Here is a 26276-nt window from a genome sequence, read left to right as displayed (position 1 = left end):
TTTGAGGCCAGTCTGGGCAACACAGCAAGACCCCATCTCAAAACAAAGTGCAGGGAGGGGCGGGGATGTGGTCCAGGGGTGAAGACTTGCCTAGCATGGCCAAGATCCTGGCCAACTACAAAAAAGAGAATCGAGTCCAGCGAGGACCCGCAGTGGACGTGCTCATATGTGCCTGGATCCCTGAGGGACGTGCCGGGGTTCTCCGCAGCGGTTGCCCCAAACAAGGAGACCCCGCCGAGGGACAGGCGCTGCTCCCTGTCCCCTCCCAGGCTGTCGGAACAGCATGCGCATGCGCGGAATGATTTTCCCTCTTAAGGAAAAGCGCGGGCTGCAGGTCACGTCACCTCTGTGGACAGTGACCACACGCACCGTGCTCGGCCGGTGCGGGGGATCATGTGGACAGTGCGAGCCGGGGCTCCCAGGAAGCGCAGTCCTTGTCGGCTAGAAAGGGGGACAGGTACCGCCGTAGAGCCTCGGAGCGCGTGCTCGGAGGACCTCCTGTGGCAGGGAGGAGCTGGGGGCTTCCTGGGAGAGGTGGCCTCGAGAAGGGCCTTGGGGTCAGGGTTCACACAGCAGAGGAAGAGGGGGGCCTGGGACCCCTCCATCACGGGGCACCCAGCTTAGCTGAGCACCTACTCCACTCCAGCCACCACGGTGGGCAGGACACACAAAAGCCGAATGGCGGGACCAGCCGAGGACGGTGACAGAAAGCCGAGTGACCAGCAGTGAAGATCGGGGACAGCGCATTGCCTAGCTCCAGGAAGGCTCAGAGAGGGAGAGGGACTGTCCGGTGTCACACAGCAGGTTCTCAACTTCTGAAAATAGTCTTCCCCAGCTCCCCCTCCCCTCAAGCCTGGGGAAGGCAAAGCCCACCGGGGCCTGCCTGGCGTCCACTCACAGATGGCAGACACCGTGCATCTCCAGCGGGGGCTCCAGAGGAGGGACAACTGGTTCTTGGTTGGTAACAACACCTACGTGATGCGTAGGGACTCTTCAGGGACAGTCCCATGCTAAGTGCACTGCATGCATTAACTTGGGGAGGCCACCCCTGCGCTTTGGGGTCAGCCCATTTTGTAGATGAAGGAATTAGGCACAGAGAAGTTTAGCTGCTTGCATAAGGTCACACAGCTCATCAGAGACAGTGTCAGAAGGCAAATCCAGATGTCTGGACAGCAGTCTTGTATACCCTGGGGCCCATCCCCCAAAGGGGGCCCTGCGGGCCTGGATCAGCAATCACACCGCCTCAGAAGGACAGGGGGAGCGGTGCTCGGCTGGTCAAGGAATGTCTCCTGAGAGCACTGGGGCCGGGGAGTGGGTGCGGACGCCGAGGGGGGGACGGGCAGTGGTCAGGTCCTGGAGCACAGAGGCCCACAGGCACCTGCGGCGGGGGGCAGCACCGTGGTGAGGGAGGCCCGGCTGCCGCCCACCGGACTCCGGGCGAGTCGACCGAGGCCTCCTTCGGCACCAGGGAGGTGGCCACGGCCACCCTCAGGCAGTGCCACGCTAACCGGTTCCTCCATGCAGAGCCCTGGGCGCCCAGGCCAGCCTCAGGGAAGAAGGGCCTCCTGGCGCTGAGCCCGCCCCCGCCATTCCTGCCCTTGAGCTTCTGGTCCCAGTGAGACATCCTACGCAGGGACCATCGGCCCGTCTTTCAGAAGAAGGGACAGAAGAGGGACAAAGAAGCCAAGAGGGCCACTATCCAGGCTGCAGAGGACCAGCCGAGGGCTCTGGCTCCCCTGCTCCCACAAGGTCACTGGTCCCAGCTGGGCTCAGGGGGTGGCAGCCGTCTTCCAGAGGGAGACCTGGAGGCCCAGACAGGGAGACGGGCGCAGGCCACGCGGCCTCCAGGTACGGAGACCTCCCGCCCCATCCTCAGCCTCCGCGCCAGGGCCAGGGCCTGAGGAGGCAAATGGGGTGGGCGTGTGGCCCCGGAACCCCCACAGCTGGTCCCCAGCTGACACGCCTCGCTCCTCAGGACATCCTGGAGCAGGCCGCCAGCACCTGCCACCCACTGAGGCCGAGGCTGGGGCCTGAGGACGCGGGCCCAGCCGCCCTCGGCACAGATGGGTCGCCAGCCCTGGCCCTCGCGTCTGGAGTGATCTCCTGCTCCCTGGGGCTTCGTGGGGTCTTGTTGTTTGTTTTGTTGCAGGGGCCACGGAGCCACGTCCCCAGCCCTTTTTACTTTTTGAGACAGGGTCTCGCCAGGTTGCTGAGGCTGGCTTTGAATTGGATCCTCCAGCCTCAGCCTCCGCTGCAGGGATTGCAGGCCACCGGGGCCTGGTTTGGATCTGAATGGCGCCGGGAGGGACCAAGGCGCAGGCCTGGGAGAGGGGGCCTGAGCAGGGAAGGTTCCCTCACCGGCGCTCGGCCACCCACCAGGAGCGTCCCCACCACCTGCACTGCAGGTGCCCAGTCCCCGGCAGCTGGTGACAAGTCCCTCTCCCATTCCCCCATAAAAGGGGCTCCCCCCAGGGCCCCTGGGAGAAGGGCCACAGGAGGAGCGCAGGGCTGGGCTCTTCCCGGGAAGGAGTGAGGGTGTGTGACGGGGCGAGGTGACCGTGCAGGCCTCCTCCTGCCCCTCGACGCCCCCGACAGCTCTGGGCCAAGCTGTGGCCACACTGATTCCACCTGGGGACGCGGGCTCAGGAGGCGGCCAGCCCACGCCCTCCTGGCACCGAGGCCCACCGTGTCCGGGGCGCAGGGCGGTCCTGCTCCTGGACGTGGAGCAGCGCGAGGGCCCGGGGCAAACGCCAGGCGAGGCGAGGGTTCAGAGTAGGAGTGGGCCACAGCTAGGCCAGGTGGCTGCTGGCCCTGGGACCCGGCACGGGGAGGCCCAAGGAGGACCCCAAGAGGGGCCTGTCCGGCAGTTCAGGCCAGGGGGGCCTGGAGGACTGAGCGGGGAGCACCCGGCTCTCAGGGCCCTGGGGAGGGCGGTGGGGACACAGGCCGCGTCCCCCAGGGATCCTGCCAGGGCACAGGGACCCCTAGCCCTGGTGGGCTCGAGGGGCAAGAGGACACCTGAACACGGTGGGCTTCCTGGAGGAGGAGAGCTGGCTGAATGCGAGGCTGGGCAGGAGGGGCCCAGCAGAAGGCCTGCTCTGGCACGGAGCCACTGGGCTGGTTCTGTCCCGCCCCACCCGCTTCAGTCTCTCCAAGGCCCTCAGCCCAGAGGGAGGTCCGGGGAGGGAGGGGAGGCTGGGTCCTCCTCCCGGCAGCCCCTCAGGCTGGGGGATGACGAGGTGGGTTGGGGGCTTCACCCCCAGCTTCTCCCCCAGGGCTCACCGAGTGGCAGCATAGCTTACAGAGCCAGGAGGTCACGCCCCAATCTCAGGGAGGACTTCCAAGCTCTCCCCGTTCACCCATGAAAAATCTGAGGCTCACAGAGGGGGACACCCAGCCCTGGGTCACACAGCAAGGCTAAGGCCTGCCAGTGAATGACGATGTGGGCAGGGCTACCAGGCCCAAGGGCACCAACGGAGGAGAAGCAGGACAGGAGATGCCAGCCCCAAGGGGCCCACTGGCCACTGGGTCTCAGGGGCCACCAGGTAGCGCGGGGCAGTCTGAAGGGGGTGAAGCACCACTGGCTGCACAGGGCCCCACCAGCAGCATCTCGTGGCCCTGGGCAACCCACACCCCGAGGGGCCTCAGCACCAGCCCCAGGACACCAGGCCCTGGCCCATTGAGGACCCTCAGCAGACCCCTCTCAGGATGAGGGGTGCTGTGGGACACTGAGGGGACAGGTTCCCCTCCCAGCCCTCCATGGTCACCTCTCCGGGGGCCTCGGATGCCCCACCCCCACCAGCTGGGGCGGCTGGGCTTGGGGATGGCACCAGCCGGGCCCTGCCCACGGTGCCCGCTGTTCCTGCCAGCAGCTCCGCTGCCTCCCAGCTTGGGAACACAGTGCCCCCTCCCCGCCCACACCATGCACATCCCCTCTGGGGACGCCAGTGGGCAGGGGCACCCGGTGGGCAGGCCCTGCCATGACCAGCCTGAGCCGAAAGCCCCAGCAAGGCTGCAGGAAGGTCCAGCCCCCACCCTACCCACCACGACCCTGGGCCGTCAGCAAGGGCTCGGACCCAAACACAGCACCTGCCGCCCCGGCTCGCGCTTGTGGCGGGGCCTACTGCAGCGCCCTCTCCCATCCTCGGTTCTGCCCCAGCCTCTGAGCCTTCCCACGTGCTGTTCCCTGCCCTCCCCCTTGCCCCCATGCACTCCAGGGCACCTGTAGGGCTCAGCACAGGCAGTGCCAGACTCACCTGCCCCCGAGGCAGAGGCTGCCACTCTTCTGGACTCACACACCACCCTCCTCCAGCACACAGGGATCAAGACCTGGACTGTCGGGTCAGAAACCCAGCTCTGGTCCTTCCTCACTGTGTGACCTTGGGAAAGTTTCTCTACGTCTCTGTGCCCGTTTCTTCTCCTAGAAACTGGGAAAAGCATTACAAACGCCTTCAAAGAACTTCGTCAGGATTAAATAAATTCATATTTGTGAAGTTCAGAACAGGATCCAGACCCCGGCAAGTGTACCCCAAGTGCTTGCTGTCAAAGCAATTGCAGCAGCTCAGATCTGTTGAGCGCTGCTGTGCCAGGCCCTAGGCTCCCTCAGCCTCTCACCTGAACTACCTCACAACAGCCTGGGGTGCAGGAGGGGCTGTCCTGAACCTCACATAATGGCAGGGGAGGGAGGCCCACAGGCATCCACTTCACCATCAAAATACATCTGGGGAAGGAGAGGATTTTTGCTGATGTGATGGCGTCATTCTGGATTCCTGCTGGGTGGACTGTGGTTTTGTGGTGTTTTGTTTTTTTGCAGTGCTGGGGGTTGAACCCAGGGGCGCTCTACCACTGAGCTACGTGCCTACACCCTTATTTGTTTTGAGACAGGGTCATTGCTGGGGCTGGCCTCAAACTTGAGATCCTCCTTCCTCAGCCTCCTGTGGCCGAGGCTACAGGTGTGTGCCAGTACACCAGCTGGGATTTGCTTTAAAATGACCCAGGATGGGGGTGGAAGGGGTATGGCCAGGCACCACAGGTCTAGGGCTGGTGATGGTGGAGGCTGAGCGAGGGGTTCAGGAGGTTCAGAATCAATATGCCTCCAAGACAGAACGTGTAAAAGGACTAGATATGTTAACGCGAGACCTGCCTACACATGGAATATGTGTTTATATGGGAGACATGCACACTTGACCTCCTGGTCCTCCACAACCCCAGGCACCAGGGGCCTCCCTGCTGGGCTCAGGGGACAGCTGCCCCCCTCCCCACTGGTCCACCTGCCCGGCACTCACCCCCTGGTCCTGGGGGGCTCCACACAGCCCAGCTGCACCCAGACACCCATGCGCCACCAACTTGCTCCCCGTCAAATCCAAAACGGCCCAGAGGCCTCCCTGGACTGGCCTTCGGCTGCGTGACCCCGTCGGTCCTTCTGTCTCGACTCCTTGCCGCTCCTCTAACATCCGGGGCTGGCTCCTGCCTGGGGTCTCTGCACTGGCTGTTCCCGCCTTAGCATCCCTCCCCCAGGACCCCCATGGCTTGCTCCCCTCCTTCAGCGTGAATGTCCAATCGCATCCCATCCTCCGACCCAGACGGCACTTGACCCCTCCCTGTTTCACGTTACACGGGGGACAACTGCAACCTGCCTACAGAGGTGCGCTTCAGACTCTTCCATTAAACCGTGCACAGAGGCAGGGGAATGTCCTGGTTGGTCCTCTGCAGGATCTCCAGGCTCCAGACCACTCCGGCACACGGGGTGCTCAGGGAGCACTTTGGGGATGGATGGGTGCGTGAGTGGGCTGGCGGATGGGGGTGGATGGGTGCGTGATGGGCGGGTGGGTGGGTGAAGGCCCTGCAGGACGAAGAGGTGGCAGGCCTCGGCCCCAAGCCTGTCCAGCCCACGGCCTGTGCCCGGCACACTCTGCTGCTACCTGCTGGCCCCCTCACGGCAGGACCTCTGAGCGCCACTTACACAGAGCAGTGCTCATGTTGGAGCCGACTGCAGGGCCCAGCCCCGCCCAGCGCAGGCCCAGGCCCAGAGCCTGGGTGTCAGGAGATGCCTGCAGAGCCAGCAAGGAGTGATCGGGGCGTCCAAGGGCCAGGGCAGCCAGAACGTGTCTGTCCCTGCGTTCATGGTCCCAACACGCTCGAGGCTGGCAGGCCTCAAACCGGCTCTGCCAGGGCAGTCGGGGTGGGGCTGCTGCAGGCTCGGGCTGGCACGGACGAAGGTGCTTCCGCAACAGGGCCTGCGGCCGGGGCATGCCAAGAAGGGACCCACGGGCCTCCTGCTCCTCCAGCCCTCTAGGGACAGCACGGCCCTGCCTGCTGCTCCCGAGGCTCCCTGGGCAGGATGCGGGCCACTTTCTGGACCCCAGTCCCTGAATGGGGATAGGATCCCTTCCCATGAGGGCCTGTCCCAAGCCTGGAGCCCCAGAGGGAGGGACATAACCAGGAAGCAGGTGGTGGCTGAGCACAGCAAGGTGACTGAGGCCTGGGCAGGCAGCAGGGGCCTGGCAGAGAAGCCCTGTTGCTGGAGAGCCTCTTCCAGACCCAGGTCCCCCTGACTCGGTTTCCCCGAGTGGAAAGGGTGTTGCGCATGGGTTTCAGGAACCTCCAGTCACAAGGTGCTGTTTTCCAGAAGAGGCCACTCCCTGCTCCCACACTGACACCCAGCTCTGGGGGTGCAGGTGGCCAAAGTCCAGGCTCACACACATGCCCTCGCTCCCCCCAGACTGCAAAAGTCAGGCACCTGCTGACAGTGGCCCTCCCCACAGCACTGTGAGGTGGGACCACACTGTGCCCTTTTCACTGAGAGGAACTGAGGCCGGATTCACAGGGCAAGTTGGGATTTAGGCCCCCTGACACTCCAGGGTCACAACAGGCAGCCTCTGCCTCCAGACAGTCCAGGACAGGAGACAGATATAAAATTTAGCTGGTGTAGGGGGTCAGGATCCATTTTCCCAAACCCTTGGTCCCCTGGCCCTGCAAGGCCAAGCCCGGCCTTGCCCACTGTGTAACCCAGGATATGGATGTGCCGCTCTCAAACTGTTTTCTCACCTGTAAAATGGGTGAGAATGTCAGCTTCACCTAAAGGACACCTGACATTCAGAGCCACAGGAGTTCAAAGTCCTCCGGGGGAACACCAAGGCCCTACAGGGCACTCTACCAGCCCCACTCCCTTCCCTCATTCTGCTCCACCCGTACTGGCCTCTACCCCTTTCCCAGCACCCTCCTGCCTCAGGCCCTTTGCACATGCAGTCCCCTCTGCCCAGAGCATCCTCTCCCAACATCCACACTCCTCACCCTCGCCTCCTCTGGCCTTCAGGACTGACATGTCACCTGCTCTGACAGGCCACATGGCAGCACACACAGCCAACTCTGCTCTCTTCAGTCTCAGCCCAAGAGCCACCTCCTGTGGAAGGTCCCTTCTGCCTGGACCACAGCTCCAGTGGCGTAACTCGCTGTGAGTACATGCTCCTGGAGGACAGGGGCCACTTCCGTCCCCCTCACAGCGGAACTCTATGGTGGGCCTAGCCCTCGAACCAGAGAACAGCTCGAATGCTCGGGCCCCTTCTGGTGAGGTCAGGGCCTGGCAGGGGAGGGGACAGGGTCACTGCTGAAGGAAGAAATGGATTGGGAGGGCTGGGGCGGGCTCAGCGGTAGAGCGCTCACCTAGCACGTGCGAGGCCTGGGTTCATCCTCAGCACCACGTGAAACAAATAGAACAAAATAAAGTAGAAAAAGAAGAAATGGATGCACGGCACGGCACCCACAGAGGGCCCAGGACTCACCAGGGACACCTGGGTCCTGAGAAGGTGGCCCAGAGAAGGGAAGGGGGTGCCCAGCTCGTCACCTGGCTCCCCCTGCACTGCCCTGCTGGGTCTCGGGAGTCCCTTCTCCCGGGGGAGCCGGGGGGAGAGGGCGGGCGCCCTGCTCCTCGGGGAGGGGGCTCCCGGGCTCCATCTGTCCAGTCACAAAGGGGCTTTGTCCCACTGCGCCAAGAGCCGGGGCCGACCGGAAGCTGGCCGCAGCAGCCCAGCACCCATGTCAGCCGGGGCCTGCTCCAGAGCCAGGCTCCCAGGGCTGGCCCCGGGTGGGCACGGCCTGTGAGGTCTGCTCTCCTCGGCAGCAGCCCCAGGAGAAGACTTGTGGCCAAGGTCCACCGGCCAGAGCGCCACGCTGGGACTCCAGGCCAGGTGCCGGCACCGCAGGCTCAGCAGCTCCCAACGCAGCCCGGGAGGAGGGCAGAGCCTGCACCCGAGTGGGCACCTGGGCCCCTACAAGGCCTATGGGCTGCAGCGCATGTCCCTGCCTCCGGCCAGGCAGCACCGTCCACCCGACAGGCCACCTGCCCAGCGGCACCCGCCTTCTCTGCAGGCCTCTGTTCTCAGTGCAGCCAGCAGGCCACCTCACGAAGCCACACTGCCTGAGCCAGCAGGCTCCCCAGGGCCCTCCTCACTGCCCAGGGACAGCGCACAAGCTCCCTGATGGGGACCGTGGCTCTCCATGAGGGGAACCAGCCAACCTCCCAGCCCAAACCCTCAGCAGCCCTGGTTCCAAAACAGGGGCTGCCCACAGAGCACCAGGGCTGTGACCCAAGCTCTGCCCCCACAGACCCCGCAGGCTCCAGGTGCATCCCAGCACCTCTTCCCCAGGAGCCAGGCCACCCCACTCCAAACCCAGAACAGCCCCTTCCTTCCGCCCCATCTGGGGCACTCCAGCCCGGTCTACCCACCACCTGCCCACGCCCATCACCCCAGGCAACGTCCAGCTACCCTGAGGGTTTCAGACCCCGCCTGGTGAACCAGTCCCCTCCCAACCCCCTGGCACACGCTCCGGCCGCCCAGGCCAGGTGATTCCACACCGGGCCTCGTGCCAGCCGCCCCTTCCCTGGCAGGCTGGAGCTTCTCGTGAGCTCCTGCTCACCCTTTAAGAGCCAAGCCTGGTGTCACCTCCTCCGAGAAGCCCTCCTGGCCCCGTGCTAGGCCTCCAACCGGCCAGGCACCTACCCCGGGACAGGGCAAGGACAGGGCCTGTATCTTGCTCCCCACGCTGGAATACAGCTGTTCCCAGAGAGCACCCCTGGGGTCCCCAGCACCATCACAAGGCCCAGACCAGTGGCCACCTCGCACCCGGAGAACCCAGGGGCAGAGTCCAGGCGCGCCCGTGCTGCCCACGAGCCGGGGACCTGCAGTTCGGGTGGAGGGGGAGGAGGGGGAGCTTTGTGCAAATGGCCAAATGGTACCAAACCCACGTCGTTTCTAAACTAGGGCACAGGAGAGGAACGGGAACAGCCGAGTTGTCCCCAAATAGAACTGTGGCTCATCTGGTTCCGTGGCCTTCGGGAACACCTGGCAGGGTGGGGGTGGGGAGAAGTGAGGCTGCTCTGGGGCGCAGAGAGATCTGGTCTGGAGGGCAGGGACCCACACCACGGTGGCCAGTCCAACCTGACTCACCCAGCCCCGGGGCTCCCCAAATGTCCCACCCCCAAACCCCGGATCACATGGATCCTCTGCCTGGAACAGTGTTCTTCCTGCCAGGCGGGGTCCTGCCCATCCCTGTGACCTTGACCGCTGCTGGTTAGCCCTGACACTTCCTCAAAGCCTGGCCTGGGTGGGCACGGGGGTCGAAGGCTCTACGAGGAAAAGCGCCCGCCCCATATCACAGACGAGGAAACCGAGGCTCCGGCAGAGAAGCAGGCAGACGAGGCGTCACCTGGTGAGGCAGCTACCGGGACCCTGGAGCCTGGCAGGGCCAGTGTGGACCCAGCCCTGGGGACCTGGTCCGGCTCAGGACAAAGCCCCTGGCAGAACAGAAGGCCCCACCCTGCGCAGGGTGGCAGGCTGAGCAGCCGGCTGGTGGCGCAGGCCTGTGATCCCGGTGACTCGGGAGGCTGCAGCAGGAGAACCGCCAGTTCAGAGGCAGCCAGTAACTTGGTGAAGCCCAGGCAACTCGGCGAGCCCGGTCTCAGGGCTGGGGCTGGGGCTGAAGGAGGAGCGTGGCCTAGCTCGCGGGAGGCGCTGGGTTCAGTTGTCGCCACACACAAAAATAAATAAATAAATACAGGTGTCGCGTCCACCTACGGCTAAAAAATAAGTGTTTTTCTGTTGCTGTTGTTTAAAGAGACTCCACCTCAAAATTAAAGGTGCAAAGGGCTGGGGATGTGGCTCAGTGGTTAGGCACCCCTGGGCTCAATCCCCAGGACCCCAAAATAAGTAAAAAGGGCCAGGGTCCACCCCCAGAGGCACACACCACAGCAGGCTCACCTCCGGACAGCATGGAAGGAGCCCAGGGCCAGCTCCACGGCTGCACTGAGCTGAGTGGGCACGGTCACTGCCCCATCTCCCAAGTGAGGAAACCGAGGCTCCATGGGAACAAAGTGCCCAAAGCCAGAGCAGGGGCACAAGGAGGCTCCACCCAGTGTGGGGCAGGAGCCTGGCTCTGGGTCAGGGTCAGTCCAGGTGTCCGCCTGTCTCCCCCGCAGGAAGCGGAGGTGCCTGACCACCCCGCGGCCTGTGGAGCTGCTTCCCGACTCTGAGCCTGAATTTTCCCAGCTGGCGACGGGGCGGTCACTCGTGTCCTCCCAGGCTGCTGGAGATCACAGTGAAACACCAGTGACTCTGCCGAGCGCCCACCGTGAGCTGGCCCTGCTCGGAGTCCAGTCCAGTGTCCCACAGGCGCCCGGCAACAGGCTGTGACAGGGCGCTGCCCCAGGCCCGTCTCTCAGAGCGGATGGAGGCACCGAGGTGCACTGAGCTCCAAAGTCACATGGCAGCTGGGGAGTCTCCGCGCTGCCCCAGCCCAGTGGGAACAGGGTCAAGGTCAGCGGGCCAGGCGAGGCGGGCCAGCCTGGGGCTCAGGAGGCTGCCCTTCAAACCCACACCCCGACAACCCTGGGCAAGCCTCAGCTCCCTGGCACAGCCACAGAGCTACTGTGAGGAGGCCACAGCCCTCCGCCCAGCACTGAGACGGCTCAAAAAGCAGGGAGGAAGGCACAAGAGACCACGGAGGAACCCCAAGGGTGGGCCCCTGGGGCTGCAGTCCTTCAGGATCTTGCTCATGTCTTATTCTGTTCAGAAGTGGGGACATGGGCACAGTGACACAGGCCTGTAATCCCAGTGACTTGGGAGGCTGAGGTAGGAGGATCCTAAGTTAGAGACCAGCCTCAGAAACTCAGTGAGACTATATCTCAAAATAAAAAGGACTTGGGATTACTCAGTGGGGAAGTGCCCCGGGTTCAGTCTCTAACACCAAACAAGCAAACAAACAGAAGGGCTTCCACATGGGGACAATCTGCCTCCATGCTCTGCCCCTCCAGTGCTGTGTGACCTCAGGCAAGTCACTTCTCTGAGCCTCTGAATCCTTTTGACAATAAGTTTAGGCTTTCGTGGAACCCTGGGGAGGCTGGGGACTCAGTGGGATGGGGCCCGTCCCCATTGCCCAAGCAGGGGGAGCTCTGGCAGGAGCCTGACTGGAAGCCAAGTTTCTTGTCTGCCAGGTAAAGACACTTATGGTGGTCTGTCCGCTGGGGCCAGCTTAACCACCAAGTGCTACGCCCCCAGGAGGGACAATCAGCACATGTTCCCACAGAGGCCGAAGAACACTGTCACTGCCATGTATGACAGAATGTGATGGAGCCGGGAGGGAGGACAAAGAGGGGGATGGGGAGGGCAGAGGAGGGAGCTAGGGCAGGGAGGGGAGGGGGTTCCGGGGCCGCAGCGCCTTGGCATTAGAAGGCTCCAGCAGCAGGGCCATAAGCCTGGGCCCTGCAGAGCAAAGGGCCTGGCAGCGGGACGACCCAGGACAAGCCCGAAACGGCCAGTGGCTCAGGGGGCTGCGGGGCCACCTGCATGGCTGGGAGCTGGGGGGCGGGGCCCAGACCAACCGCGCCTCGGGGAGCCCTTGCTGTGCAGCTGGGGCCCACCGCTGTCCTTCTCTGAGCCTCGGCTGCTCCCTAAGAAGCAAGGGCAAGAGCAGCCCCCGCCTCTCAGGCCAGGCAAGCAAGGACGCCACGTGCTCAAAGGGCGGCCACCTTTGAAGAGACGGGCCCATCCAGGGAGGGGACCTGGAAGGCACAGGTGAGGCACGGGGCGCTGGACACCGTGGCCAGTACAGCCCCAGTGCTGGGGCTGGCCTTCCACCATCAGCCACCCAGCCTGCCCTGCGGGGAAGGCCACCCGCAGACCCAGCGGCCAGCACAGCCCTGGGGGTTCCCAGGCCACTGTCCTGCACAGGCCCAGGACTCTCGTCCCAGGAATCACCCCCGTCTCACACTCGCCCTGGACGTCGGCCTGGGCCTGCACCTGGCCGGGACTCACCTGCTGCTCATGCTACTGGGTGCTGGCACCCCCATCCCACGGATGGTGACGCTGAGGCTCAGAGCAGTCGTGGCCCGTGTCACACACAGCACAGGTGGCTACCCAGGGCTGGAACCCAGAGCCAAGGGGCTTCGCGGTCTTGTCACCTGCACACACATATGTCGTGAGCATCCAAGATCTGAAGGGAGTCGCGTCTGCCAGGGCTGCAAGCCCATGAGTCAGGGTCGCCTGCCCCAGACACACCCAACCTCTACCTGGGAAAGACGTCAGCCGTGCTGAGGAGTCAGACGCCAGGGGTCTGGGTTCACAGTTCACTTGCTGGGTGACTGTGGCCTCAGCCCTTGGCCTCTCTGAACCTCAGTCTCTTCTTCCATGTGATGGGAATGAGAGTTCCTCCCACCTGACATGGGGCAGTCTCACTGTGATCCAGCGAGGGAGGGCACGACGGGAGGACATCCACACCAGAGTCAAGACCATAAATTTAGACAAAGCAGCCCGAGAAGAGCTAATCAGACCTTGGCAGGGAAGGCGGCTTCCTGATGCCCTCCCCACAGCTCCCACCCCCAGCGTCCGGACCCGCCCCCGCTGGCTCCCCAGCCCAGTGGGCCCAAGGATCCAGAAGGGCCCATTCCCACAGTCCCCAACAGCTCCAGGGCCACCCCTCCCTGCCCATCCTAGACATCCCCAGTGCCACACGGGCACCAAGAGTCTCAGGGGGCTGCCCCTGAACAGTCCCCAGCCAGGTCCCCGTCCCAGAGCCTGGGTGAGAGAAGAACCTGCACGATGCAGGTGAGGAAACGAGGTGGGGACAGGAGGGACGGGCCAAGATCGGTCCATTTCTCCTCTCCACTTCTGCTTTTATTCTGAAACTCCTCTGAGTAGTTCTGGGGAGAAGAACAGAAGGGACCAAGGTAGGAGGAAGTCACCTGCCCAAAGTCAAGAGATCTGCGTTTTTCCCCCAGCTCAGACGACCTGTCTGTCTTTCTGGCCTCCTTTCCCCATCATGAAAAGAGAAGGCCTGGACAGGCCAGGAATGACAAGATCAGGGCACATGCCCCACACGCCCCACCCTGTGCCCACGGCAGACATTACTAATCCATCCCAGGGCTCCTTCCCAGGAAGCCAGAATGGGCCTCGGGGTCTGAGGGCCTGGAGGCCCAGTTTAGAGCAGGACTGGATGAGGTCTGAGCCTGAAGAGGGAAAGGAAGCGGACAGACAGACGTGAGGGCCCCTGGGTGCCCAGCGACTGAGGCGTGTCCGCAGATGGAGTCCTCACGACGGGGTGCGCAGAGGCGGAGGCTCAAGTCGCTAAGCGACACGACTCTGGACTCAAGCTGGGATGAGGCCCTGAACACGGAGGCCTCTGCCCGGGAACGGCGACGCAGACCAGCCGCCAGGCGCAGTGGACGGTCCGCCACCCGGCCCTTGGCCCTAGTAGGTGCCAGCCCTGCTCCCACTGGGCAGCTTCAGGAGCAGTGGGCTCCAGCAAGGCTGATGCCAGGAGCCCGGCCGCGCAGCCCCGGCCCTGCTTCCTAAGCACCCAATTTGCAGCAAGGACTTGCTACTGTCCTCTTGGGACACCCTGGAACCATGGGTCACCAGCCCTCTACTTGGATGGGGACACTGAGGCCCCTTTGGAGGAAGAGCCCCAGGAGCTCCAGTGGACACCACAGTGGATTCCCAGGGAGACAGGGCGGGCAGCGCAGGGGAGGCCAGGCGCTGTGGGAGCCCAGAGGAGCAAGGCCACAGAGGCGGGAGCTGCAGCCTGGCCCAAGGCCCACGGCAGGGCACTGAGGGCCTCTGCGGTGGCTTTACAGCCCACAAGGACCCGGGGGTCCCTGGGTGGTGCCAGGCCTTGGGATAAGGGCCCAGAGCCCCAGCCTGGGCCCAGGCCCACCCTGGGACACCCTTCTCCAGCCAGGTCTTAGTATTTACCTCTGGAAAATGTAGCCCATCACCTACGGCAGGCTCAGCTGGACTAGGCTCATGGCACTATCCCCAATTCAGCCTTCTCGTGCACAGAGAAGGCCCAGAGAGGGCAGGGTGGAGCTCAGGGTCACCCAGCACATTGGTAACCTTAGCTGCCAACATCCTCTCCTAGATCAACCCTGCCCAACTGGCACCTTCAGACTCAATGAGATCATCCACTCAAGGCCTTGACCACGCAGCTGGCAAGGCCATACCAGAGATGCCAACTGACCTGCCCAATGTAACAAAATAAGTCCCATTTTCTGAATATCACTGATGCCAGCAACTAGGCACAGAGCCCTCCTTTAACCCTAATCTGAAAGGGAGACGCCAATTGCCCCATTTTCAAGATGAATAAATAATCTCAGAAAGACACAATGAGCCAGGCTCAGGGCGCACGCCTGTAATCCAGTGTCTCAGGAGACGAGGCAGGAGGGTCACTAGTTCAAAGTCAGCCTCAGCAACTTAGCAAGGCCCTAAGCAATTCAGCGAGACCCTGTCTCTAGGTGTGTGTGGCTCAGGGGTTGAGTGTCCCTGGGTTCAATCCCAGCACCAAAAAAAAAGAAAGATACAATGAATGACTCAGACACACAGCAAGAACGCTCAGAACTCAAACCCAGGCCCACCTGATTTGAAGCCCTTACCATACCTCTGGCCTCCATCTCTCCGGCTAACCGTCCCTATTTCTCTCCTCAATCCCAGCTTCCAGCCACCCTAAATTATACTCCCTAATCCTTGGCCCTCACCTTCTCAAGCCCTCCTGCTCTTGAACTCCTATTCTACCTTCAAAGCCCAGCCTCACATGCCTCTTCCTCTTGAGACCCGATTAGCCCCCATACAGCACTGGAGTCCAGTTACACATCTATTTCCCTCAGGTACCTTGGTCAGCTCTGCACTCCTGGCCTCCAGTGTGAGGCCGTTCACTGTGAGGGATATCCATCTGCACCCTGCGTAAAGATAGAGGCCAAACTCCTCCCCAGGCCTCGGGCTCTCTACAGGTTGCAGCCCTGCTGATAGCTGGCCTCACTTCCCTTCTCACATACTGACTTCATTCCCTGGGCTCCAGCCCCGCAGGCTTTCCCCAGTTTCTTCCCCACAACAGTGCACACTCTGCCACCTCAGGACCTTGGCACATGCACTTCCTCCACCTGGCAAGCCCTTCCCTGAGCTTCACCTGACGACTTCCGCATGCCTCCTTCAAGACTCCTCTGTACCCCAGGCCTCCGTCTGAACCTCTACGCTTCAGGGATTATGCACTCATTGATCTGGCAGCCTGTTTGCTACTTGGCTTCCTCTCCAGATTCTGAGAGGCCAAGGACTTTTCATAAGTCCCCAGCAAGTACCTACCGCACTAGCCACTGCTCACAACCCAAAGGGGCCCACGAAGAAAGAGCCCCACTCCCAGTCTTTGTAGCTGAACTGCTGCTCCCCCAGCTCTGGACCACCTCCCGGTCTAACTACCTGCCCTGCTAACTCGGCTGGGTTCAGAGCACACAGTCCATAGTAGATGCTCAATGCAGGGTCTGGATACTTGTATCTCGGCAGGTTTGAGGACACGAGTCAGCTGAGAGCAGGAGGATGAGGAGGAGAGGGTGTGTCAGCAGGCCACTGAGCCATGTCCTCCTGGATGTCCCCACCCCCACCCCACCCCCAAGGGGTAATCTAGGGGGAAGCTAAGGCAGGAGCCAGCCTGGGTGCTGGGGATAACTCATGGCCCTGGGAGAGGCCAGGGGACAGACGGAGGGCAGCGTGGGGCTCCCAGGAGAGGGGACCTCAGTTATCCTGGAAAGTCAAGAGTGGAGGCCGGCCACAGCAGGAGGGCACGTCTGGCAGGGTGCTCTGAGGCCGGGGTGCACCAGGCCAAGGCAGGCAGTCAGCTGAGAGAAGTGACACACTCCAGTCACTTCCCGGTGGAAAGACCGCATCACCAGCGCCCAGGCACACCACATCTCCAGGGCAGCCTCGTGGCTGCCATCAGTCACCAGAAGTGGAGTCTCCCCATGACTGTCCTGTGCCTGTCCCATGCTGGCGACCATGACCACCCCTGGAGGCGTTCAAGGGCAGCTGGCTGGGGTCTCTGAGGCTCTGATTCCAGCCTCAGACTGCATGGCCTTGGTCCTCAGGTCCCCTGTCCAAGCCTCAGTTTCCCCATCAGTAAAATGAAGATAAGCAAGAGCCCCGACCCTAAAGGTGTTGAGCAGAGCCGGCGACAGCTGCTGTTTTCCCATTCCACAGCTTACAAAACCGAGGCAAGCGGGGTCGGACCTAAGGTCCTCGGCTGTGCTGGCAGATGGAGCCAGGGCTATTTCTTCCTGGGTTCTGGGATACCTTGAGAGGCACCCACCGTCTCCTTCCGGAGGTCGGCTCCATGGCAGCCAGCAAGCGCCCCTCCTCCCCTCTCAGGCAGCTCATCCACTGCTGGACCCGTCTATTGAGCACCTACTACATGCCAATCCACAGATGCAGAAGCACAGAGACTCCTGGCCGGAGGACCCCCACTTCACACGTGGGGGCTCAGTGGGCCAGGCCCTCAGCCTCAGTGGTGCAACACAAGGTTAGGTATCTTGACTCCCCAGCCAGGGGCGGAGAAAGGCGTCAGCAACAGGGCCAGGCTGGCCCACCCTTGAAACCAAGTGTGAGCACAACTGTCACCCCAGGTGACGTGGAGACCACTGCCCCAACTGGACAGCATCCACGAGGCTCAGCAAGCCTTGTTCAGGGCCCCACAAGCACTCTGCCCACTCTCAAGTGTGCCTGAAAGCAAGGGGTGGGGGCGGGATGACACCCTGCAGGTGAGCCCCTTCCATCAGCACCACCTTTCCATCAGCCCAGCAGTCCCCCAGGCCCATCACCACTGACAGGCACTCCAGCTCAGAGAGGGCAGTTGGTTGTCTGAAGACACACAGAACGGCAAGTGGTGGCCCCGGAGGCCTCAAGCTCACCCCAGCCCCTTCCCAGGTAGGCAAGTGGACCCGGCCTAGTGGCGAAACCCCAAAACTTTTGCCAAGTTCTGAGCCGGCCGGTCCTGGGCCTGCTCGGAAGCGGGCAGGGGGCCGTGAGGACCAGGCGCGGTCAGGCTCGGTCCCTTCCAGCCGGCAGCAGCAGGCCCACCCGAGGCCCCACGAGGACTCGGAGGTCCCGGCGGCCCGGGCCCGCGCCCCCGCCCCGCCGCCCCCGGGGCGCCCTGCCTCCGCCGCCCCCAGTCCGCTCGCGGGGCCGAGGGCGCGGGGCCGGGGCGCGGGGCGGGAGCCCGGGCAGCCGCGGCCGCAGGCGGCGCCGATGGGCTCGGATTCCGGGTCTGGCCTGGACCTGGCCGGGGGCTGCGCCCGCCGGCCGCCTCCCGGGTCGGGGGTCCCCGCCCAGCCCCCTCCGCGCCGCATCACAACAAAAGGCCGCGCCCGCGGGTCCGCGCTCCGGGGCCAGGGGCCAGGCGCGGCGGGCGGGGCCGGGGTCTCGCGCGGGCCGGGCGGGGGGCGCTCACCTGGGCCGCGGCGCGCGGCGACAGCGCACGGAGGGCGCAGCCCGCGCGGCCGGCGGGTCGGCAGACGGCGGCCTGGCCGCTCCGGCTCCCGGGCCGGAATGGATTCCGGGCCGGGAGAGACGGAGCGAGAGAAAGGGAGGAGGCGGCGGCGGCCCCCGCGGGGAGGAGGGAGGAGCGCGGGAGCCGCGGGAGGAGGGGCGGCGGCCGGCGAGCAGGAGGAAGCGCGCCGCCGTGCCCGCCGCTGACCTGCCGCGGACCCCGCGCCCCAGCCAGGGGTCCGGCGGGCGGGGCCCGGGCCCAGGAGCCCCGCCCCGCCCCGCCCCGCCCCCGGCTGTCCCCGGCCAAAAGGCCCTCGGCCCGGCCGCCCACCCAATCCGCCTGTCCGCAGTCAGCACCCTGCTTCTGCCCAGGAGCCCCGCTGGGTGGCTCTGGCCCATTTCAGGATTTGATCCGCACAACTACCTGGGCTGGGTGGCCCAGGATCAGTCCCATTTTACAGGTGAGGAAACTGAGGCGCTGCCAAGAGCAGGCCTTGACTTTGGCCTTGACCGAGTTTCTTGAAGTCAGGACTGGGTCAGGAGGGGCAGGGTGGGAAAGAGCAAGTTTCATCACTGTTCATTTTAAGTGCATAAGAAAATGTACATATATATACAACTGGCAGCCCGTGGGGAGTCGGAGAGTCAGTCTGCAGACCGCTGGCGGTTTTGCTGAGGAGGGGGCTGAGGCCGGTGTTTGGGTAGCAGGCAGCTTCCAAGGCAATGAAGAGGCTCAGTACTTCCGGACCCAGTGGGGCAGGAAGTATAGCAAGAAATAGGGACGCGGAGGAAAGCCAGCTTTCCGCCATGAAGACTGTGCATACCATCTCCTGACCCTGGTGCAGGGCTGCCCTATTTGGGGATGGGCACCCCACCCTTGGCTCCTCACCTATCCTCCTGGAATCATGGACCAGGGATCTGGTTTAAATGACCACCACCTGTCTCCTTTCCATTTCCCTTCCCCAGGCTGGAAGCTAGGCCCTGCCAGGTCAGAGTAGCACCAGGCCTGGGCTTCCCTGGACAGAGGTCCCTGTGGAGAGGATCTGGGAGGGGCATCTTCCCAAGTGAGAGACTGAGGCCTCAGGGTGCGGTGGAGCTTCCCTGAGAGCAGGAATGCGCAGGAGCTGGAGCCTGACTGGTCTGGGTTCACAAGTAGGCTAGTCACCACCTGCTGGGCCTGGACAGGTCCACCCACTTCCCCAGCCCAGTCCCCTCTCCCATCAAACAGGAAAGAACACTGAAGAATATGGATTTCAAACATGGCCACCAAAAAAAAAAAAAAAAAATCCTGGGAAAGCTAAGTTAACAAGTGTCCATGAAGGTGGCCAGGTTTGTGCCCAAAGAATAGAGCCTTGTGTGGAAATAAACTGAGCCCACAGGAGAAAGGGGCCGCTCAAGGTTTCTCCATGAAGATTAGCAACACAGCCAACTCCAGGCCAGGCCAGGCTGCCGAAATGGCTGCACTTGTTTGCAAGGCTGGCTTAAAGATTAACCGCAGCTTCCCAGGACCCAGGTGGGCCCCTGGCTGGAGGAGCAGGTTTCCCAGCCCTCATTCACTCCTGAGACATCTAATGGCCTTTCCTGGCCACATGGACTGGGTGGGGGTGGATATGTTCCCATTGATGTGCTGGAGCTGATTGTGTTCTTCTCGATGCCATATTCAGTGATGTCACATGGGTAGCTTGACATCAGCCAGGGAGGGATCATTTATACCTTGGAAATCAGCAAAGGCTACAAATCAAGCCTTTGTTTTTCTTTCAGAGAACGGGTTGTTAAATATTTGCCAGCATATCAGTAGCTTCATCCCCAGACATTCAACAGAAAGTTCTGGACTTTTCTAGAGTTAGGATAATAGAGAACTTAAAAACACAGACTTTGAACCCACAGACCTGGGTTCAAGATTCAACTCTGCCACTCCCTGGATGTGTGACTTGGAGCACGCAGTTCTCTGGGTCTTGTATGCCCCCACCTGTGACATGGGCCAAGACAGCAGATCCCCCTGAGGGCTCACATGAGGAGGAGGTGAGGCGGTGGGCATTTAGCAGTTCTCACTGTTCGTGGTCCTGCCCATTCACAGAAGAGGGCACCGTGGACATGCGTCTGCAGGACAGATGCAGCCTGCCACCTGGAGCCTCTGCCAACTTGGAGGGCCCTGCGCAGTGGCTGAGGTTCTCAGAGGATGTGGCCAGTACAATGGTTTCATTATCGAGCAGTGGAAGTACTCTTTATTTTTAACCACCCCTCTGGGCCTCTGGTTAGGCTCTAACCCCCACCAAGAATGCCCGCCCAGTGGCCAGCTTCCCACCCTCCTCATCCTGGAGGTCCTGAGTAAATGCCACCCCTGCTAGGACATGTTTCCTGACACACCCTGATAGAGGCACATCCCAAGTCCATTCTGGGTGTGTCTGTCCCCACCCTGAGAGCAGAGACCATGGCCTGGCTCATGCCCAGCAGAATAGGCACCGACCAGGGAGCGAGAACTGACTCAAGATCCGCAGCCAAAAGTTCAAAATCTAATTCTTCCCTTCACTGATGTGGGACCCTGCCTTCTCGGGCCTCAGTTTACTCATCAGTAAAATGGAGTTAGGAATCCCACCCACCTTCCAGGATTATGCGCGCAGGAGACACTTGCTGGTCTAGCGTGGGGGCAAGTGGTTCTGTGTGCCTTATTTTACTTAAAACATTTTTTTAAGTAAAGCAGCAACTCATTGCTTAATACCTAAAAATCATTCAACATTTTTAATGAGCAACACTGGCCCTGGAACACCACCAGGAACTATCTCCCAACCCAAAGTACTAGCAGATGTTAGCTGCTATTTATGTATATATGTATGCATTTGAAAATGGGGATCTTGCTGTGTTGCCCAAGCCTGTCTTGAACTCCTGACTCAGGCAATCCTCCTCCCTCAGCCTCCCAAGTAGCTGGGTGTGGAGACACACACCTGTAATCCTAGCAACTCCGGAGGTTGAGGCAGGAGGATCACAAGTTTGAGACCAGCCTCAGCAGTTTAGCAGAGCCAAAGCAACTTAGTAAGACTTTGCTTCAAAATGAAAAATAAAAAGGCTGGGAATGTGGTTCAGTGGTTGAGCATCCCTGATTTCAATCCCCAATACCAAAAAGACAAAAACAAAAACAAAAACCAAGAGGCTGGGACTGCAGGCACACATGCCACTGAGCCTGACTTTGGTGGATGCTATTGAAGTCGGCCTTGTGGAGGCGGAGAGCAGTGGGCATTCACAGTCCTCTGTCTATGGACTCCTCCTCCCTCTACCTGAGTAAACCACAGCTGAGAGCAGGAAGGAGGGGGTGGGAGAGGCCTGGCCCCTCACAACTAGCAGTGACTCCATAGACCAGAGCTGTCCCATGGCAGGGATCAGGAGGCCTGCCCACACCTCATCCAGGGCCCTGGTAGCCCTGGCTCGGTGATGGCCTACCTGCCTTGCCCAGCCCCGGCTCACCCTTGGAGCAGTGACTGAGAAGCCAGACCCTTCAGGCACTCTGGGGACCTCCGGCCCACCCTGCATACCCATGCAGTTTCTGCAGCTCATCCATCGGAAACCACCAGGCTCAGGACTGTGGGATGGGCTGGAGGGGGCGGGCAGGCTCCAGCCTGAGGCTCTGGAGTGGGTTCAGCACCCCCCTGCCACTGCACTTCACAGTGTACAGAGATGTCTGGATGGGGTCCAAGCCAACTGCTCAGACCCCCCTTGCAGGCCCTCATCCCCTTCCCTGCCCACTTCCTGCTACAAGACCCTCCCTGAGGCCTTGGTGCTAGCTGCTATCTGCCTGGACTATTCCTCCAGCTAGTTCTTGGCTAAGCCTTACTCCTCCTCTCTCCCCTCAGCTGAATTTTACTGAGCATCTACTAGGTGCTGGGGTCTGGGCCAGGTGCTATCAGCAGTGAGCCAGCCAAGCCTGGTCTCTGAGTTGGAGGAACACAAAGGCCTAGAGGGTCCCAGGACAGGGGCCCCTAAACTAGCATGTGTGGGGGTGTAGAAGCCTACAGAGGTGGCCAGGTGCAAGTGGGCCAGGGCAGGAATGCAGGCAACAGAGCCCAGGTGTCGGAGTGCTGGGGGGAGGAGGAGGAGGGAGGGTGAATAGGCAGCCCCAGGGCCTTCGGCCTCTCCTGTGGCCTGAGGGGATGCCAACACCAGCAAGTACAAAGACCTCTCCTTGGCTTCTGTCCTAGTAGCAGTGGGGAGCCTCGGAGGGTGGTGGGAGTGGGCTGGAGGGACAGGGAGGCCTGTGCTGATGGCTGCCCCTCCTAGAGGGGTCCAGCTGCTTGTGGGGGGGGGGGGTTCTGGCTTGCAGGGGTGGGCCTGTGTGCACCGCACAGATGGTGTTCAGGGAGCACAACCAAGCCACCCCAAGGCCTACACCCCAAGGCGCTGGAGAAGCGTCCCCAACATCATGAGAGCCAGGCGCAGGTGAGCTTGTGCTCCGTCAGAGGCCAGCCACCACCACGAGGGGCAGCCAGGCACCGGCAGCTCCCCTAGCATCCACCCTCCTGCTGAGGAAGGGCTGGGACGGCCACACCTGGGCAGACAGAGCTGAGTGATGACGCACCTGGCACTGCCACCGGTACCGCCGCCCCAGTGTTCAAACCCTCACAGCCTCACGTGGGGCCCTGGGGCGCTGGGGCCATTCACAGACAGGAAGTCCAAGGCCCAAATGTGGCCATGCACAGCGCAGAGTCTGGAGACCAACAGGGTCAAACGCAGGAAAGACTGCAGGGCCACAGGAGAGGCCCAGACAGGGACACACACCCTCCCAGGCCACAGAATGTCACTGGGTCACTGTCGGGCAGGGCCGCACCCTCAGCCCAGAGCAGGCATCCTTCCACCCCATCCCAGAATGCCTGGGAGAAAAGATGAAAGGAGTCGGGGCCCTTGATCTGCGCACCCCCATAGGAGGGCAGAGGGCGGCCGGAAATCTGCAGCAGAGCTGGGAGCCCTCGGGTCAGAGGGGCTTGGAAACCTGCTGGGCAGAGGACACAGGACTTGGAGGAGTAAGAGAGAAAGAATAACCCCTGCCCACGGTCACTGCGGGGAATCCCCTGACCCCCAGGGCTCTGGGTATAGCACTAGTTTATTCTTTGCAACACTATGAGGTAGGACAGGAGATACCTTTGTCCCCACTGTACATGTAAGAAAATTGAGGCTCAGAGAGTGACGCGACATGGTGAGGAAGAGCAGGATTACAAAGTCAAACCCCAGGCGAATTCAAGCCTCCCTGGACCTCCATGTCCCGTGCTGGAGTTCTGTCCCACCCACCTCCTGGGAGCCCTGAGAGGAGAGACCTTCCCCGTGGTGGCCCCTCTGCCACTTCAATTGGGTGCCTCCATCTTCCCCGGTTCCCAGGCTTTGGTAGTGTTTTGTGGGAGGATTTGGAAAAGCAGAAAGTACAGAAGCAAAAAATGCCCACAGGAGCTGGGGATGTGGCTCAAGCGGTAGCGCGCTCGCCTGGCATGCGTGCGGCCCGGGTTCGATCCTCAGCACCACATACCAACAAAGATGTTGTGTCCGCCGAGAACTAAACAATAGATATTAAAACTCTCTCTCTCTCTCTCTCTCTCCCCCCCAAAAAAATGCCCACAGCACCTCAGGAAGGGCGCATCCCCCAAGTCCTCTGGTGGCAGCTGCACAGGGACTTCCTTCCCGGCAGTGCAAACAGCGAAGCAAGGAAGACAGGTCAGGGGCATAACTCTATATTGGACAAATCCAGCAAATGCCTCTGCAGCCCGGTGACCAAGGTGAGCAGCAGCGATCGGTCACCTCGATAACACATACCTTTGATATGATGCAATGAGAATGGCATCTTACCTCTGTGGTCACCCTCCCAAGCCAGAACCCTGTCGGTGAGGAAAACATGAGAAAAATTCGCCAGAGGGGCATTCTACAGAACACCTCGCTCACGCCCTGGAGACCACCAGGGCCATCAGAAAAGTGCCAGGAAAGTCAGCCTGGCACTTGGTGGCCCACACCTGCAATCCCAGTGATGCAGGAGGCTGAGGCAGGAGGATTGCAAGTGCAAGGTCAACCTGGGCAACGGAGCAAGACCCTGTCTCAAAATAAAATAGAAAAAGAGCTGTGGATGTGGCTCAGGCGACGAGGGCCCTGGGTTCAATCCTTGGTACCAAAAAAAAAAAAAAAAAAGTCTCAACGTAAAAGATGGAATTTTGCCTGGGAGGGAGCTGAGAGCTGTCTCCAGACGTTTCCTTCTAAAGCTGGGGAAAATGAGGACGGGAGACAGAAGGGACCTGCCCGAGGTCCTAGTGCAAGCTTCTGGTAGTCTAGAGTAGGATCAAGTTTTTTCGATGTCACAAAATTGATTAACTGCCTACTGTATACAAGGCACCATCCTAGGCCCTTATCATGATGAAGGCAGAGAGGGAGGGTCAAAGATTTTCCCACGGGGTCAGCACCTCCTCTGGGCCACAGGGATACAGACCCTGCCCTTTGGGGGCTCCCAAACCAGAAGAGGAAATGGACCTCGAAACACTCTGAGCAAGAAGGGGAGAGGTTGCAAGTTCTTCCCTCCAGTATCTGGGAGACCCTCCATCTGCAACCCGGGTGACCTCCAAGCCCACTGTGCTACCTGGGGGGGGGCTGATGACACATGGCAGTCCTGAGAGGGCACAATGAGGACCAAGGGGGGGCGGGGGCGGGGGGTGAACATTCCATCCAAGTGTCCTCTGAGTGCTGCAGGAACCCAGAGGAAGGGCATTTGTCAACTGGCCCTGGCAGGGAATCTCGGAGGGCTTCCCAGGCAAGGGACACTTGGGTTGGGTCTTGGAACATGGGATGGAGTTTGCTAACCCTGGAGGCATAGAAGCAGCAGCCCCAGCCTCCAGAGCTCAGTCTGGTCCCAGAAAGCAGGAGACACGTCAGACCACTCTCGTAGAGGATTCTCCAAGACCAGACTTCCCTGTTTGCTGGCCTCCTGGACTCATTGCCTGAGCCAGCAGGCAGAGGCAGCAGGGGCTGGGCAGGCTGGGGGCAGGGCCAGGCTGAAGGAGCTCCAGGGCCTGTCAGGAAGGGAAGCTAGGCCCTGCCTCCCACTCACCAGCTGAATGTGGCTGGTAGGACTTCCTCCTCCTGCTCTGGCTCAGGAATTACCAGGCGGGTTGGGGGTTGGGAAGGACACCCCGGCCCTGGCCCTCCAGCCTCCCTGGGCCTCCTCTGGCCACTCCCAGGCTCTCAGACCCTGGGAACACTGACCACACAGTCAGTCTTCCCAGGGCCCCATTCCCAGCCTCACATATGTTCCTTCCTCCTGCCTCTACACATCTGCCCACTCATGGTTTGGACCAACTCGTCGCTGCGGATCCAGACCCCACTCACTCTCCTCAGTGCACCACCTCCCTGACCAGTTACATCCCTTGCATCTCAGGCCAGGTTGGGAACAAGCTGGCCTAGCCCCTGCCATTTGGAGCTTGGGTTTCTTATTCTGTGTGTCTTGAGCTTTGTCCACACCCTGGGTGGGGAATCTGAGTCAAGACCCTCTGCAGCCTTGGGCCTTGGCAAATCCCTTCCGCTCTCTGGCCAACATCGTATTTGTTGTTGCTCAGTGAAGAGGCGCCATGTCCAGGGGTCTTAGGGAATGGGCAGGAGAGATGTGAGGTCATTCCACCCCATTCTGCCTACCCCAACATAATCCCCCCAGATAAAGTTCCCTCTGTGGAACTGGTAAAGGCTCCCACAGGGCTCTGACTCATCACAATTTCTGTGCAGAAATCTGTATGGGGGCCAGGACTGGTGGCATATGCCTGTAATCCCAGCAGCTCAGAGGCTTTGGCAGGAGGATCGCGAGTTCAAAGCCAGGCCCAGCAACTTAGCAAGGTACTCAGCAACTCAGGAAGACCCTATCTCTAAATAAAATGTTAAAAGGGCTGGGGGAAATAATAATTAATTAATCAACTTAAAAGGTCTGGGGATGTGGCTCAGAGGTTAAGTACCTCAGGTTCAATTCCCAGTACCAAGAAAGAAGGAAGCAAGCATCGGGGCCAGGAAGGGAGGCCGCCGGGAAGCTGAACAGCATCATTTAAGGTAGCGGTGGAGATGGATTCGAATCTTCCCTCATAGCCTTGAGGCCCTGGGCCAGGCATTTAACCCCTGATGCCCACTTCTCTCATTTGTTTACTGAGGACAAGGGCAGATACCTTCGATGGCTGCACGATGGTCAGCACAAGTCCACAGACCAAGTGTAGCCACCTCAGAGTCTACAAATGAAGCGAGCAGCTCTGACGGCCTCCCAAGTAATGAGGTGGAACTATACATTTTGACGTGGACAGAATTTATGCTAAAAGTTAAAATGTTCTAGTGTTAATGATATAACCACATTAGGTATCTAAAAAAGTGGAGATAGGAAAAATAGAAGGGAGAGACTAGCATTGTCCCTGGAATTGGTGGGGTGGGGTGGGGTAGAGATGAGCTTAATATTATATTTTATATTTTATGCTTTTTTTTTTTTTTTTTAAATAG

At 61.1% G+C, this 26276-nt stretch overlaps 1 protein-coding gene and 1 long non-coding RNA gene across 7 annotated transcripts in view; one reads left to right on the top strand and one right to left on the bottom strand.

Annotated features, from left to right (window-relative positions):
* The window catches only part of Src (SRC proto-oncogene, non-receptor tyrosine kinase), a 46184-nt gene extending 28278 nt beyond the window's left edge, over positions 1-17906 (bottom strand). For 2 of the 6 annotated variants that reach the window (XM_021729513.3, XM_013360583.4), the window contains exon 1: positions 4257-4427. The gene's annotated coding sequence lies outside the window, so the exon portion shown is untranslated. Of the gene's footprint in view, positions 1-4256; positions 4428-17757 lie in introns of those variants that run through there. The other 4 variants (XM_078051754.1, XM_078051759.1, XM_078051757.1 and 1 more) reach the window with 4 other exon arrangements.
* A 190-nt stretch (positions 17907-18096) lies between these two features.
* Positions 18097-23885, top strand: LOC120886617 (uncharacterized). Its single transcript, XR_005729684.2, has 2 exons — positions 18097-18256; positions 23391-23885. It is a non-coding gene; the product is annotated as an uncharacterized LOC120886617 (long non-coding RNA).
* The last annotated feature ends 2391 nt before the right edge of the window (positions 23886-26276 follow it).

Source organism: Ictidomys tridecemlineatus, chromosome 5, assembly GCF_052094955.1.
Source record: "Ictidomys tridecemlineatus isolate mIctTri1 chromosome 5, mIctTri1.hap1, whole genome shotgun sequence".
NCBI classification, from domain to species: Eukaryota; Metazoa; Chordata; class Mammalia; order Rodentia; family Sciuridae; genus Ictidomys; species Ictidomys tridecemlineatus.
The sequence above is the reverse complement of the archived record's forward strand: the minus strand, read 5'-3'. Positions and strand labels throughout refer to the sequence as shown.